This window comes from Mercenaria mercenaria, chromosome 9 (assembly GCF_021730395.1).
Source record: "Mercenaria mercenaria strain notata chromosome 9, MADL_Memer_1, whole genome shotgun sequence".
NCBI classification, from domain to species: Eukaryota; Metazoa; Mollusca; class Bivalvia; order Venerida; family Veneridae; genus Mercenaria; species Mercenaria mercenaria.
Genome location: NC_069369.1, coordinates 37,180,980 through 37,198,352, shown reverse-complemented (window position 1 = coordinate 37,198,352; position 17,373 = coordinate 37,180,980).

Genomic DNA, 17,373 nt, shown 5'->3' with positions numbered 1-17,373 from the left:
AATAATGTCAAACAACGTTCTGTTGTCATTAGGCAGTTCATTATATACAGAGATTCCAGAATTTTTAATTTTGATTTATGTTGTAACTGCCACCTTTTAACACAGCTTAGTGATTTATAAGGAACAAACATAGATAATTCTATCACAGAACATATTGCCATAACAATCGATATTAGGCATTATATGTGGTCACAAAAACATGACAAATCGTCTCTATTAGGTCACAGAAGCATGTAAAAAATCGTTCAAATGAGTCATAAAACATGTTATAATTCGTCCAATATAAAACAGACTTAAAACTGTCCCATTCAGCGGTAGGTAATCTTGGCATAGGCTGAAAGAATATTTCTGTGATTTTTTAAAACTTGATTTCATAGAGACAAACTTTCTGACCATTTTTCATATAAATTAGGTAAAACATCTCCTAGGCATTTACAATGATTTGTACAATAATTTGACCTTGTGACCTTGTTTTTACCTAAGTGACCTAGTTATAAATTTATTCTTGATTTGAAAAACACGAACATTCTGATCCAGATTTCTGTGAAGACTAAGAAGAATGGTAACATCTAGACTGTTAGCATCGTCTTTCCATGTTTTGGTATGGTGACCTAGTTTCTGACCTAGAAAATTAAATTGTTTTCATAGAAAAATATTCTTACAATCTTTTATGAAGATAAAGTTGTAATTGTCGCCTTTATGGTGTTTATAAGGTGTTTTTCTTTAACTAGTGACCTAAGAAATGACCTCAGTCACCTCTATTTTGGACTTGACCTAGAGTTTCATAGAGACAAACATTCTGACAAATGATTATGACGATAAAAAGAAAATATGCCCTCTAGAGTGTTAAAAAGTTTTTTGTGCTTTGCCATAGTGACAAAGTTTTTGACTTCAAATAATCAAATTTTGAATCTGGATAAATGTTCATAGAAACAAACATTCTGACAAATATTTATGATTGTCAAGTAGAAAAAGAGGCCTCTAGAGTGTTTTCTATGATTTTATCGGTGACTTATTTTTTGACATTCGGTTACCCAGTTTGCAAATTCACCTAGATTTCATAAAGACAAACATTCTGATAAAGTTTATAAAAATCAAGTAGAACATGTGGCTTCCGAGTGTCAACAAGAGTTTCTATGACTTGACCTGGTGACTTTGTTTTTACCTTAAGTAACCCAGTTTTGAATTTGACTAGATTACCTAGAGACAAACATTCTGACAAAGGTTCAAGAAGGTCAAGTAGAAAATGTTGCCACTGGAATGTTGGAAAGGTTTTCTTATTAATTGACCTATCGACCTTTCGTTAATTCCAGATGACCCAGTTTCAAACTCGTTCGAGATTTTATTTATTTTAACATTCTGACTTAATTTAATGAAGTTTGGATTAATATTGCGACCTCTAGATTGTTAACAGTAAAATTATTGACGACGAATGACGACGGACACAGAATGACCTTGAGTACCTTGTGTCAGATGAGCTAACATGATAGATATATTTCATTCTTAATATGCACTTTTCATGAAGTGCGCTTATTGATCTCTTATAGTAAATTAGCAAAATTATAAATTCAACCTGCGTGTGAAGTTTCTCTAGTCCGGGTCAGTTGAAAAGGCTTGTAAAAGCCACGGCTGATTTTATGAGACATGAACAGAGATTATAAAATAATGATATGATAATAATATACCAGTCCCAATGTGTTGTACTGTATGTGCTGGTATATAAGCTGTCAATGAAGCATTCATTTTTGTGAATGTGACATTGGTAGTGTAGTATGCCGGTCCATCTGTATAGTTAGCCGTAATTGGATACTAACCTTACAGTGCTTTATAAAATTACGACCAGACAATGTAACAGACATTGTACTTCAGATTGTCCTGTCAAAAAACAGATAAATATATTGTTGGGGAATTTTACCTTCTAGTCTGATATAATATCTGCATAACCTTTAACGAAGAGCTTTCAACATATTTATAAGGCCCAATATGGGTCTCCCTTGTTTCCAGGACCTGCACCTCCTTTGTTCCCAAGCCTTTCTCCGGTCTTCCGTGTATCCAAGCCCCGCTCATGTCTCCTGTGTTTTAAAAAATCAAGGATAAATATCCAACAGGGAAAGCACAAAGCCTCCCCACACCGCAACCAAAAACAGATAAATATAATGTTGGGGAATTTTACCTTCTAGTCTGATATAATATCTGCATAACCTTTAACGAAGAGCTTTCAACATATTTATAAGGCCCAATATGGGTCTCCCTTGTTTCCAGGACCTGCGCCTCTTTTTTTCCCAAGCCTTGCTCCGGTCTCCCGTGTATCCAAGCCCCGCGCATGTCTCCTGTGTTTTAAAAAATCAAGGATGAATATCCAACAGGGAAAGCACAAAGCCTTCCCACACCGCAACCAACAGCACGTGAACGTGCACACAACCAACATACTCACACACACACAGCAAATCAGGATATAACGACAATAAAAGGAACGCAGTGAACCGCATTGGAACGATCAGTAGCAAAAACACCACTGGGGAGCTTAAACCGGTTTATGGAGCACCTAACCTCAAGCCTTGCTCCGGTCTCCCGTGTTTCCAAGCCCATTCATCTGGTTTGAGGCGATTCTTTGTTTTATCTATGTGCCCACGCGTTCCTCAAGAAATGACAGAATGAACACGCGGGGTCTTCCGCTACCATTAAAGCTGCTCAAGTAGGTACTCTCTTTAATTGTGCTAACATGAATCTAAACCTAACAAACACACTTACCAACAATTTAAACTCTGACCGCAAAGAAAATAAAATATGTCCCGTTATCGACACAAAGATATAGTGTGCTTTTTAAAATTTGTAATAGCCAATATTATTATGATGCATGAAAGATTTATTTGAATGTTTAGATAAAGCACAGTAGTGTACAGTTCATTGCAAAGCAAAGCTATTATACTTCTTATATGCTACAAATTAATATCACATGAAAAGCTCAAACTTGGGGTATTAATCCGTACTATTAATGGAGCTATCTTCTACATGACCACGGGGATGCTGGATTTGTTTTATGCTAATATCTTCTAAGCGTTTGGCAGAGGACGTATTATTCACATGATTCATAAACAATAAGTTAAAGGCGACTTCTGTGTCAGAGTCTTTGTTCAAGTTCTAACCAGCTCCAAATTAAAAAGAAATGAAAAATCTCAGATATCTTTTTACAGTATAGTCTTTTTTATCTTCTGTAAAGAAGACATAGAGAACAATTCATATGGCGTGATTAAAAGAGACACACAAGATGAGTTTAAAACATTTTGTGATGTTACAAAAGGTAATGAGAGGTTATAAGTCGCGTTGAAATGTTTTAATAAAGTGTAACTGGAATAAATCATTCAGTGAGCGATGTTTCTCATTACAGATCTGGTGCAGTCCTTCTGCGTATGTCAGGAAGTGATTATCAATCAATACGCATTTTTTTGCATGTCCACACGCATTTAGTATATAAAATGTATGATATACTGACTAAAAGTTAGGGTTAGTATTACCATGGTTACAAAATAGATACATTAAAGATACAACTCATTCTAATCGCATGACTCCGGTATATACCGGAGTCTGTAATATATCACAGGCGCTCCAGATTGTTTTTAGTCACAGTCTTGAGAGAGCTGTATAACCAATTCGTGTTGTTTCAATTGAAAATACGCCTCTTTTTTTATTATAATTTCGAGGCTAATATGTCTTTTTATCGCTACACGTAGGGCTAAGTGACTTCTACGTTAATATGTGTTATAAAATAAACAAGGTTTCACATATTAAAATCATAAATAACATTGAATAAGAAAATAAAATAGGGTTATTGTAATAGTAGCTTGATCCGGGATGCAGTATTCGGCTCGAGTGGATTTTGCCAGATCGGATCTCACGAGGCGCGCAAGCGCCGAGTGTGATCCGACCTTGCAAAATCCACGAGAGCCGAATACAAAGTCCCAGATCTAGCTACTGTTATAATGACCCTTTTATTATATACCTTTACCAGTTTGACTCTTGTTTAGTTCTTGAACGAAATCTTCAATTTTTATCGGTATTAAATGGAACTTAGTGATGTTTTTATGTGCGCTATTTATAGAAATGTGTTGGATCATGCATATTAATGAAAATAGTCCGGCAGCATACAATACGGTAGGTACAATACGGAATTTTAAAGGTTCAATACGGGATTTTTGTCTGTCTGTTCATATTTCATTGTGAAATACAAGCCGATTTTTTACAGAATTTATATAGGTATATAATAAAAGGTAATACTATGAGAGCAGATTTTCCAATGCCTATAACTAATTAAAATCCGGTTATGATGATCATTAAAAAGCACACATTGCTTTAAAAGTTATTTACAGATTGATTATTATTCTGTGTATTGCCGATACTAAACCTCCATCTATTAAGAAACACATAAAAGGGTACGCCCAGAGTAATATCATTTAAAAGTGTGTATATCTTGCATAAAGAAGTAATTAGAAAAAATAAACTTTTAGTTTTTTTCGCGTGTATGAAATACGGAAAGCCTCATTCTGCGGTCAGCACATTGGATTGCACGTTTTATTCAAAACATCTTAAAACTTAATGAACAAACTGTGAAGAATGAAATACAATTTTGAAACAAACGTTAATAATATGGAAAATGCAAATAAAACGAAAGCTGCACATGGCATCACAATTAATTTCGTGTATGTATGTCTTTTGAATTTCTTTCCCGACGTTGAATGACAGTTGATTTAGCTTTTACGTGAATCAACTTAAATATATGAGCCGTGTCATGAGAAAACCAACATAGTGGGTTTGCGACCAGCATGGATCCAGACCAGCCTGCGCATCTGCGCAGTCTGGTCAGGATCCATGGTGTTCGCTAACAGTTTCTCTAATTGCTATAGGCTTTGAAAGCGAACAGCATGGATCCTGACCAGACTGCGCGGATGCGCAGGCTGGTCTGGATCCATGCTGGTCGCAAACCCACTATGTTGGTTTTCTCATGGCACGGCTCATATAGTGAATTCACGTGTAAATCGACATTCAGTGATGCCATTATTGTCTGTGCCAGACAATATATACCTTCATTAATCTATCACATACTCCAAATGATTTTCTGAGAATTTAGAGGGATTACTCGGGTAGGTATTTCTCTGAAATATGCCTGAAACGTGATCGCCTACACATGAAGCAAGTTATTTTTTTCACAGCACGCCTCCGATATACTTATATCAACATTTGGTAAGAGTGAACTAAGTCAGTTCCATACGTTGTAATGTAGTAAGTTGAGGGCCTTTCTTAACATTTTGATACACTCTAATAATGGTAAGTGAACTATCAAATACCATCAAAAAAATCGTTAAGATATATCCCTGTTGTCTTTGGGTAATTCTTTCTCCCTAAAGCCGGTGCCATATAGTACAGTTGTGATATTCGTCTTTTTTATGAAAATGCTCTGTTGGTAAAATGAATAATACTTAAATACTCTTCTAAGAATTCTCTAAATCAAAGCAACCAATCAATAGCCCGAAGAATTAGTTATTTCTGACATTTATTGTTCATAATGGGATAAACTAAATATGTTATCGATTTTATAACAGTAGTTTTATTCGGCTTGAATAAATCTTTCCAGGACTGATTCGTACGAGACTCACAAGAGCCTAGAGTGACACGGCTATGTAAATTCCACGACAGCGGAATACATAAGATACCTCATTATAATATACATTCGCCTACTTTTTGTTTTAATCTGAACCAAAGAAAAATGTCTATAAACTCCTTTTAAACAAAGGCTTGTACCGTACGCTTACCGGGTCGCGAATATTAAAAGAAATTAATGCAATATGGATATTTTTCTGACAAGCTGTGTATTTTACAGGGTATTTATAGGAATGTTGTATAACATTTAAACAATATGGAATATCCTAGAAATGTTTGAGGAGGGTAAATAAGGTTTTTAAAAGGCCTACTTCTAGACTGTTTTGTATTCGATGTAGGAAATACTGGTGTAATTCGTCACTTGCAGAGAGCAATATCAAATGTACTTTGAATATCCATTAGATAGAAATGGTACGTGAAATACGCAATAGAAAAGTAATGTCAAACAGACGGCATTTTATACTCATAGCATTTTTTTTCTAGAACTGGTCTGTGGTTCAGCTATTCCTTTTAAATATATCTTTGTTTTTCAGAATATATTCATTTTGTAGCATGCTTCTTTTTAATATCGTAAGTCAACGCTGTGCGCATGTATGTGCGAGTTTTCAGTCACTCACATAAACGTGCAGCAAGTACATAAAATCTACGAACTTTACGTTTAATATGCTCATTACTATTAGGTACGCGACATAGCCTATTTGATGCTAAGTAAACAAGAGCTCGTAGAACACGAAATGCCCCCCCCCCCCCCCCCCCCACCCCCTTGACGCATTCTGTGACTGCACAATGAACAGAAATTAGTTGGTCACTGTGCACTGGATGTAAGACGTACTGATCTCACATCATTTACAAGTCGTAAGTGCCCTATGTATCAAATGTGATCTTAAACCAAAGCATTCTCTAGTTATTTGGCAGAAAGTTCTACTGTTCAAAATCGATAGGGATCATCTGTTAGTCATGATCAACCTCCCTATTAAGTTTCTTGAATCTAGGCCGAAGAGTTCTCAAGTTATCGTCCGGAAACTGTTTAACTATTCCGGGTCACTGTGACCTTGTCCTTTGACCTGTTAGTCTCAAAATCAATAGGGGTCATTTGCTTGTCATGATCAACCTTACTAGTATCTAGGTACGTGATACTAGGCCCAAGCGTTCTCAAGTTCTCGTCCTGAAACGGTTTAACTGTTCTGGGTCACTGTGACCTTGACCTTTGACCTACTAATCTCAAACTCAATAGGGGTCTTCTGCTAGTCACGTTCAACATCTCTGTCAACTTTAATGATCATAGGCCCAAGCGTTCTTGAGTTACCATCCGGAAACCGATTGGTCTACGGACCGACGGGCCGACAGCCAGACCGACCGACCGACATCAGCAAAACAATATACCACTTCTTCTTCGAGTGGGGGCATGATAAATGAATAAAATAAAGAAAAATATGTTACGTTGTTATTATTTCCTATTACTTTAGTAAATTTCTTTGCATTATTTCGAACAGAAAATCATTTTTAAATCCTTGTTTACTTTGAAATCCATAATCTTTCCAGTACATGTGACCTTCACTTCACCATGGGAGTTAATTCTCATTTTGCAGTGCGGCATCCTACTTGATGAAGCGCTGTAGGACCACATTCGTAACAGATCGCATTTATAACATATTTCGTACGTATGTGATCGCATTCGTAACAGGTAAAATGTGTTACGAATGTGTTTGTCCAACATGTGGGTTGACATGAGAAGCACATATGTATCATGTTGAGTTTTATACTGCAAATGTTCGATCAGTTGGTAGTTATCGCAACATCATTAAATGACTGCCATAAGCACTATCACAAGTTAGCGTCGTCGTCGACGACGTCAATGAGGTCATAAAATTATTTGAGCCCCATCATGAGAAAATGGGCCTTCGGGAATCTTCGAGGCCTTGCAACCAGTGTGGACCCAGATCAGCCTGCACATTCGCGCAGTCTGATCATGGCCCACACCGTTCGCTGTTATTTTAAAGAAGGCTTATTCTACCTGAATATGAAATTTTCTGACCCTAATGCAGATGCATAAATGCACAGGTCAGTCTAAATACAGACTTTCCGGAAATTCACGAAAATGTCCGAATGCCAATTTTCCTGTGACGTGGCTCAACTTTTATTATCATTTCTGCATCCACTGCCACTACCACTATAATATGATTACAACTTCAGCTACTTATACTGTTACCTCGACTAGCTGAAATGTAGACCCACATGCTCAGGTCACTGGTTCGAACCCGGTGAGGACATACATTTGTAGCTATCTTTCTTTATCCAGAGCTGTCTCAAGTTGGGTGAAAAACAGGAAGTTGCTATGTCCAGGGACAAAGTATATACAACTTGTCATGGACGGAGTCGTTAGCCTTAAGTCTAGGAGGGCTCGACCTTGTGCATGCTGCGAACTAATGTATATGAGATTCTAAGAAAATACACCTTAGTTTTTAATAACCCTCACCCCAATGAGCCCGCTTGTAAGGTAATATGCTTTCATTTATTATAATCCCGTCGTGAAATAGCGGAGTAGTGTGCATTCGTGCAGTTATGCATAGGTTCATGTTCTTGGTATAACTTGCCCATGCATAGTCAGATTTTCAAATTATTTGGTACAAATGATCAGCATGGATAGAAGGTTTGTTGCGATCATGATCCATGTTGCTATATTCAAGATCAAGGTCACAGCTTTGAACTTAGATGTTTTTTGTTGTAATATACACGTTTGTGTCCGGATCATAATCGCTTTAGTCAGATTTCCAAATACTTTAGTACAAATAACCACCATTAATGACAATCTGTAGTGATCATATAACACCTTTTACTGCAGATGTCTCAAATTTTGGCACCCTGTAGAATGGTTTTGATGAATATTAAGTTTGTTTGTTGGATTCACAGCGCCTGTTTTCAACAGTATTTAGGTAATACAGTTAAGGGAAGTTAATTTTTCCATTGATTCTACAACGGACCAGTCCAAGATGATGATGATGATTATGATTAAGGTGATGATGATGATAATGATGATAAAAATGTCAATAATATTAAAATTAGTACAGTTACAGTATCTTTATATTAGTAACAGACAACTTCCCAGCTCGAAACAGCACCGAAAGAAGAAAATCCCAACAGATACGAGTAGTTTTCACCCTGTCCCGAAGTGCGTCCCTCGACACTAGTCAATGGTTCTTCCCATTAATTTCCATTGAAATTATACCCTGGCTCATATACGAGTTTACACTCATACGTTCGTTTACGGGTCTGGTAAAACGCACCGATACACTTAAAGTCTTAACTGGGTGGATGAGAGACACAATATCTCTGGAAATTCCGGCCCTGACTGGGAATTCAACCCGCTCCGCCGGTTTCGTAATCTGCAAAACTATCCACTGTGCCACCCTCACCGATGGAGTTACTTGCGCCGCTCCTATAGAGATACAAAATAAGTGGGTTTCCATACAAATGAAGACACCAGGCATGGCAAGAAAACTCTCTTATTGAATTTTATCCAATAAAGTTCACGTCTATGGCAAGCTAATTGTCCAATAATTACGTGAATCCCGGTTCACGGTCGAAAAACTAGGATTAACGATCGATAAACTAGGTTTTTCGAACGTAAAACTAGGTTTTTCAAATACTGACCTATATTTTCGAGTGAAAACATCAGATACTGGGCGTAAACTATAGTTTACGCTCGTGAACCCAGGTTTACGTTCGATAAACTAGGTTTCTCGATTGAACTATGAATTTCGGTCGTTATCCTGAAACGCAAGCCAATTGTCCAATAATTACGTGAACCCTAGTTCACGGTCGAAAAACTAGGATTAACAATCGATAAACTAGGTTTTTCGAACGTAAAACTATGTTTTTCGAATACTAACCTATATTTTCGAGCGAAAACATAGGATAATGCCGTGAACCATACTTCACGCTCGTAAATGTAGGTTCACGATTGTAACCCTAGTTCACGGTCGTAAACATAGCTTCACGTTCGTAATCTATGGTTTACGAGCGTGAACCGGGGTCTACGAGCGTAAACATAGGATAACGATCGTAAACATATGATAACGACCGAAACTCATAGTTCAATCGAGAAACCTAGTTTATCAAACGTAAACCATGGTTTACGGTCGATATATTAGGATTATAGAATCAACAATGAATTTCGGGCGTGAACATGGGTTTACGGCCATGAACCTATGTTTACGACCGTGAATCATAGTTTACGGACCTGAACCTATATTTTCGAACGTGATCCTATGTTCACGGGTTCGCTGCAAGATAGGTTTTTCATTTTTCATTTGATGTATCCATTGTAGTCAGTATAAGTTTTTTTATATTTTTGATGTTTAAAGCAATGCGAATTGACAAAGATGAACAAATCGAAAACGAAAAACCTATCTTGCAGCGAACCCGTGAACGCCGTAGACATCAGGATCAGAACAATAGCCATGAGCAGTCTTCGAATAGTCAAGCTAGTCACTATTTTCAAGTATACATAAATGTATATATATCCCGTGTTCTACGGAAACAAGCTTTTACAAGAATTTCTATGTTAGTTGAGACTGCATTGATCTTGATTTAAATGCATTTTATTTGTTGTTGAAGCGATACAACCAGCGATTTGCCGATTATAAAAGTTGAACAGGGATTGTATGTGGTGTGCATCTTCCCCTTTAATCATACATATTCATATATTCATGCATTAAGTAAAAATGAAATCTTACAAACCAAAACAGATAGTAACATGTACATATTATAATACCATGCTACTATGAACAGACCAGTGATGATAACGGTATTCTTGCTTAGTTTAATTGCCAGATAACAAACCAGCACCAAGATATTAACCTGACCGGAAATATCCCTATAATCAACAAGAGGGTCGTCATGACCCACTATCACTCATATAAGTAATACTATACTTTACATATTATTAAATCTGCGATTATATATACCTGGTATATTTGGTATAATAGTATTCGGAAATCAGGATGTTAGGTTTCCGAATCTGTGGTCAAAATTCAGAATATAAAAAAAAATCAAAATGTACGTAATACATATATAGTGTATGTATAATTTTACGAGATTCGCATAATGTGCTTATTTGACTCAATTCGTAATTGTTATGTGTGTATTCTATAGTTTCCTTGACAATTGGACATTATACGATTATTGACTCTTGAGCCATTGGATATGGTGTGATATTCACCGGAAGAGGTCAATATTGCCCTCTTCCGGTGAATATTACATCATACTCAATGGCTCAAGAGCCAGTAACTGTTTTGTGATATACGGGTACAAGTTTATGAATAAGCAACAAATATTTGTTGTTTGAAAGTAACAATAACTGTGTGAAACTTCCATTCTATTTTTTAGAAAGTCATGTATAATGGGGAAAACCAACTAACAATTAAACATGAAATATATTTTGAAAGATGATAAGCGGTTTCGGCCAATGAAATTTAGGTTATTTTTAGAACATATAATTAAGTTAAATACTCACTTCCTATGTTTAATGTTCTTTTCTTGGTGGTACCAATCATTAGAAACAGAAAACTCTAAATTATAGTAGTCGTATACAACGACCTGTTTGCACAAACAGAAGTAGAATCAAACATAATTGAGATATGTTTACTGAGCTTTCATAAATGTTACTGTATTTACAAGATACCAGCCTTGATTCCGGGTCTTTATATCTCTATAGATATTTTTAACCTTTACCCTGCTAAATTTCTAAAATGGACTTATCCATCATTTAATTCAATTTGGGCAGTTCCGCTTATTATTCAAAGGGATGTTCACTGAAAATTTACTGACGGAATAGCGAAAGGTGCAGACCATGATCAGCATGCACGAATGTGCAGGCTGATCTTGGTCTGCCCTGGTCGCAAAGGCAAAACCACTTGCCGCCAGCAGGCTAAAGGTTAAATACTTAATTTAATTTCATGTACAGTGTATATTGTCGGCGAGTATAAATGGTACATGTTTTAGAAATTTTATTGAAACGTTTAATAACAACTGGTATGTTAAAAAGTAGTATAAGCTGGTCATTCAATATACTAGTATCACAATCATGGTTGTTTAAAAAAACACTGTCTATAACTCATTTAAAAAAATATGCGCATTCGAGATATCAATTTTTATAATACAGGCAATTTAGTAAAACAATTAGATAGTGTGTTTGACACCTGGGATCACATCACTTATAATAGTTATGCGTTTCCCTGTACACCGATTTTCTTTAAGCGATAAGAATAAAAAACTGAATTTAATAGGTTTGGAAGAACTGTTATTAATATCCATGTAGATTTATAACGTAAATAAATTTTGCCGAGGAAATTAAATTTGAGGTTTTTTAACAGACTCGATCAAACCACGTCTACAACTATTTTTCTTGTTTGCGTTCTATGATTCCAAGTAAGACGTGTTTAATACATTTTATCTTATTTTGATGTAGGTACGGAGACAGTCATGAATTATGTGTATGTATCATTTGATTATATCATATACCTTAAAACCCCGCTCAGGACTATATACCGAAATAAACTAAACGTTTATACTTGCTCCCAGCTTCTTCGGCGAGCGCCATCTAAGAACGAATTCGTGACCTAGACTGACCCGTGCCACGTGACTGAAGTTTGCAAATCAGACTACTTGATAATGCATTATAGATAATTTATCAAAATGAAAGATTTAAGCAACAACCCGCCTGATTGGACGAGGGAGTCTTTTTCCCACTGTGCTGATTGTGCAACGTTGAGTGACAGACGACGCGTATGTCCTTAATGACATTATAGTCTTTAAGCTAAGTGTCGCTCAGTATATTTAGAGGAATATCGATATATCTAAAAAAGATAAGTAAGTTTAATATATATGATAAAAACCTGTTCAAATACCAACATATATCAATTTACAGAAAAAGATGAATACGGTCTGCGTGGGTGTGATTAGCCAATCGGTTAAGGTCTTCTAGGTAGAGAAGTGTCTTCCAGACCACTGCTGTAATTATTTGTCGTAGGATAAACGAAACAAAATTTTACCTCTACGAAACCTTTGTGAAAATTTAAAAGAGAACCATTTAAATTGTTAAAGTATGGTGTTTAGTTTTGCTATTTGACAAATGTTAGGTAGATGATAGAATAAAACAGCTGATTTGTAAACCTCATAAACTTGTCTTATTACAATTCGCCGACCATCTTTTTTAAAGATATTTCCTGTTTCCAACACCAATAAGTAAAATCATTCAAAGTTACTTTTATGTAGATGAATTGATTTGCATAAAATGTTTTATCCAAAACATTAAGACTATCTAGAATTTGTGATATACACACAATGTTTGCGATATACACACAATGTCTGCGATATACACACACTGTTATTGACCATGCAACTATCATATCCTGGCGCTCAGTACAAAAATTTATTATAGAAATAATTTATTTTATTCAATATTTTCTGAAAAAGGACCTTGCAGCTAACATCAAAGTGTACTAGAATTGTATTTTAGGGCATCCACTGAAATCAGCCACAAGACCAGCAAGAGTTCCTATTTTGTTAAACTAAATTTGTTTACATAGATAGCGAAATCCTTGCGCGATGCATTGTAAATTAAAATTGAGATGATGTTAAGTTATTTTTGACCATGTGCAAGTAGAACACCGTTCTGTAACGTATTGGAATTATTCGCTTTAAAGCGCTCAATTTTTCCTCTATAGAAATAATGCATGTTTGTCGATACAAATGTAATAACCTTTTGTTCTTGTTTACTCTGTCGGCTTAAAGTCAGCGGTGTCGTTTTCGTTATTAAATCGGCTCATAGCTACTTTTCTTGTTTTCTTGAATCTTTTGTTGATAATTGATTTTACTGAAACAGTTTTAATAATCTTTCTGCCTGTTTGTCGTCTGCAAACATGTTAATCGACATGCAGTTCACGTAAATAAATGCCATTTAAGCTAATTATGCTCAAAGCATTTATGTGATATGAAAACTCAGGCGGTTCATTCATATATAGCTTGCTAGGGTATGTTCGGTTTATAAATCGTGTCTTTGTTACTGTTGTTACTATGGAGCACGATGTAAATTAGGAGAAAACCAGCTTATACATCCACATGGTGTTCATTTTTACTGTCCATAACTTTTTTGTTCTCCCCGATTTTTATATTTTGTATATTGTCTTATTATTTTATGTACATATCACTACATTCACTTATGTAATATTTGCGTTCATAAAACGTCACTGCCAGGTTAATACATGTACTTATTAAAAGATATCCGAACACGGAGGAGTTTCTGCATTCCATTTGTGGGACTGAAGATTTATACAAATAAAACAATTAGCGGGCCGTTTTATGTATCGTAAAAGCCAGCTGAATAAATAATGAAGTGCCTTAAACGAAATGTTCGCCACAACTTCAAAATATGAAGAAAACCTAAGAATTTAAAGCGTTCCTTGTACTTTGACAACACAATCAAACATGTTTATTTCACGTATTTTTTTTAATTGATATTATGCTTACTTAAGCTTTATAAATTCCGTTATTATGTTATATTGTCAGCATTTGTGTCTTATTCATTACTTCTAAACTGAAAATGCATTATTCGTTTTCAGGCTGGATGTATAAACATACCTTCAATGGCCTACATATTAATGTAAAGAAAGTTTGACTGATACTATAGTTTACATTTTCTGTTTTAAATTTAAGTATGCAGAACAGGAAGTCCTTGCGTTCGGCAACAGCATCACCAGTGTGCACAGAAATATACTGAGAGTTCAATTTAAGACCCTTTAACTCTCACCATATCAAAATGTCGTTGAAAGAAATGTAAAAGGGTTATGATTTCTGTTTTAAACGTGGTGTGACACTTGTAACAGCTCGTACATAAAACCGTATTAAATACATGTATCAGATGTATGTTTGTTCAAATCTTTTCCCAGTAATGATTTTACTGCCGATGATCTTAATGAATAATGTGCACGCTAATAAATCTAGGCAACTGAGATATTTCTAAATTGTTGACAACAAACATGAAGACAGTCAGTGAAACAAATAATATTCCGGAAAAAAGTCAGTCACTACCGACCGCGAAGCTCCGTCAACTTGTTGCGGGGTAATGTTTTTATTTGTTTAACGTAATAGTGCCAAAGATTGGCTGTTTTCATACATGTATTTGTTCATTTTAATCTGAGATGCTTTGAGTTTATGTATTTAATATATATTCATGTTTAAGCTGTCCCTCTTAACACAGTTCGTGTTTTAGAAATGATTTTAAAGAAATTATTTTATCAAATAAATATATCAACAGCAGTTGTTACTGAGCATGATATGGAATGATAACAGCATGTTACACATCGTCTAGTTAAAAATGACAATTCATCCATTGAGGCCTATAATAACATGTGACAAACCGTCCTTAAAGAAATAAATCAAAATTGATATATTTGATTCTGCGTAATTTGCCAATCTGGCTAAAGTACATCTCCTATTACGCTACGCTTAGGATCTGAAAACGAGCTATTGATAGCCTCGTTCTGACGACCCTTCCGCTAGCCAATCAAAAGCTAACTTGCAACATTCTGCAAGCCTTGGTTTTGAATATCTACAATTTTTATGTCGTAAAATGTCAGATGGCCAGTTAGCTCAGTCGGAAGGACACTTGCTTTGTGAGCGAGAGGTCCCGGGTTCGAGCCTTGGATTGACTGCAAATTTTTGTTACTCTTTGACATTCGAACAAGTTATCTGCTTGGTTCAAATAAAAATAGATTTGCGAAAATAAAAATAGCAATATTGGAAATCCAAAATATACAGAAGACGAAACATTCTCAGATCTTCGTTTAGAAGATCAAGTACTTTAGTCAGTTTGCGTAATTTGCCATGCTACAGATTATCAGAAACTTACAGCTCATGCTTCGTATCAAACCTACATTCAATGACCCTTGTTTGCTGGATTTGTTTTCTGCCAATATTCTTCTAAACCTTTGGCAGGATACTTAAAATGACTTTATGGAGGCGTGTTAACAGACATAGCCGAAGGCAACTTCTCTGTTATAGTATGACGTTTGCTTTTATTCTAACTTTTGTCAAATTAATACGAACTGATAAATCCTAAATAAACAATTCACTATCCGCACGTAATTATGTTGATATCTAGACAATCGTTTCACATATGTATTTTCAATACGGTTTCTTAATATCTTTTTAATACTTATGTTACAAATAAATTTTAATCACGACCAAGAAACTTTAATATCATACGGAATGATTTCTATTCAGTATTTAAGCGCTAAAATACGATTCTGTGACATTTCATTTCAGTTATATCCTTTCTATATAAGATAATTTGTTTGTCGCCACAAGTAAGTCAAAGTGACGTCACTGACCAAGATCTCTCTACCCCATTCTAAGAAGGGTAATGACATTAGATTTAATCATATTTCTTTAAACCAAAAACAGAAAAGTAATTACAGTCGAGTCCACTTAATACGAACTCGCTTGATACGAATTTTCGGCAATAACGAACAAAACCCGGATTCCCCGGCTGAGTCCTTCCATTTCTTTGTAAAATTATTTCGGTAATAGCGAACTCGCTTCATACGAATTTTCGGGAGATACGAACACATTTTGGAAGTCCCAATGAGCTAAAATGTTACAAGTTTCCATTTTTTGATACGAACTATTTTTAGATGTCGGCGGCCATGTTTTAATGCACTTTACATGTTACAATAAGTAAAGAATAATTTAAACAGCAAGTTATGCATAATACAAAAAATAAATGCAGCAAGTGTGAGGGGAAAACATATTCAATTGGACATATAATGTAAAAGCTCTGATATCTAAATTCATAATGATGTCACAGTCTATATGACGTCACATTTTCCGTAAATACCTTTATTATAGTGTTACGACGATAACTTGTATTTTTGTAACGCTATATTTTAATGCTTCGTCTTAACACCCTTATGGCTTTTATTGAAGTGACCAAGTATAATGATTCAACAGCACAAACAATCGTATGGCGATGACGAAGCCGACATTTTAGTGTAACAACAGAATTGTATCTTTAAATTTCCATATGTGTCTTGTGAACGGCATATTAGCCACTCTTAAAACACACTCAGGGAGTCCACACAAACAAAAGGGATGAGTGTAAGTCATGACAGTGCGTTTTATGAATTGGTTTTGTATTCCATTTCAAACCCTGAGTGATACTTAATTTAGCTTTTACGTAAATCAACTTAAAAATATAGTGAATCCATGTGAAAATCAACTTTCATTGACGCCATTATCGCCAATGCCAGAAAATATTTACTCTCATTTATCTATCATGTGTTTTCAATGGTTTTCTGGTCACTCAAGAGGACTAGCTATTTCTCTGCGAAAGGCCACGGACGATAAGTGAAGCAAGTAAATATCATTGCTATTTCACCATAGAAAGTTTATTTTGAGAAATAATTAAAAGATATACTAATGCAAAAGGTAATGGTATCAACACGCTTTCGATTTCTTCACTCAAAAGGCTTGCTGTCATTTTATTAGATTATCAGTCAGAAAAAAGAAAAAAGTAAAAGTGAATCAGTGAATTACAAGCAGCATTTATAGAGAAGTTGCTGATCGCGGCCGATGACCGATGAGGACGCGATCATATTGAATAGGTAAAGTATATGCGCGCTGGGGAAAATATTTCATGATGGACCTGTGAATTCTTAA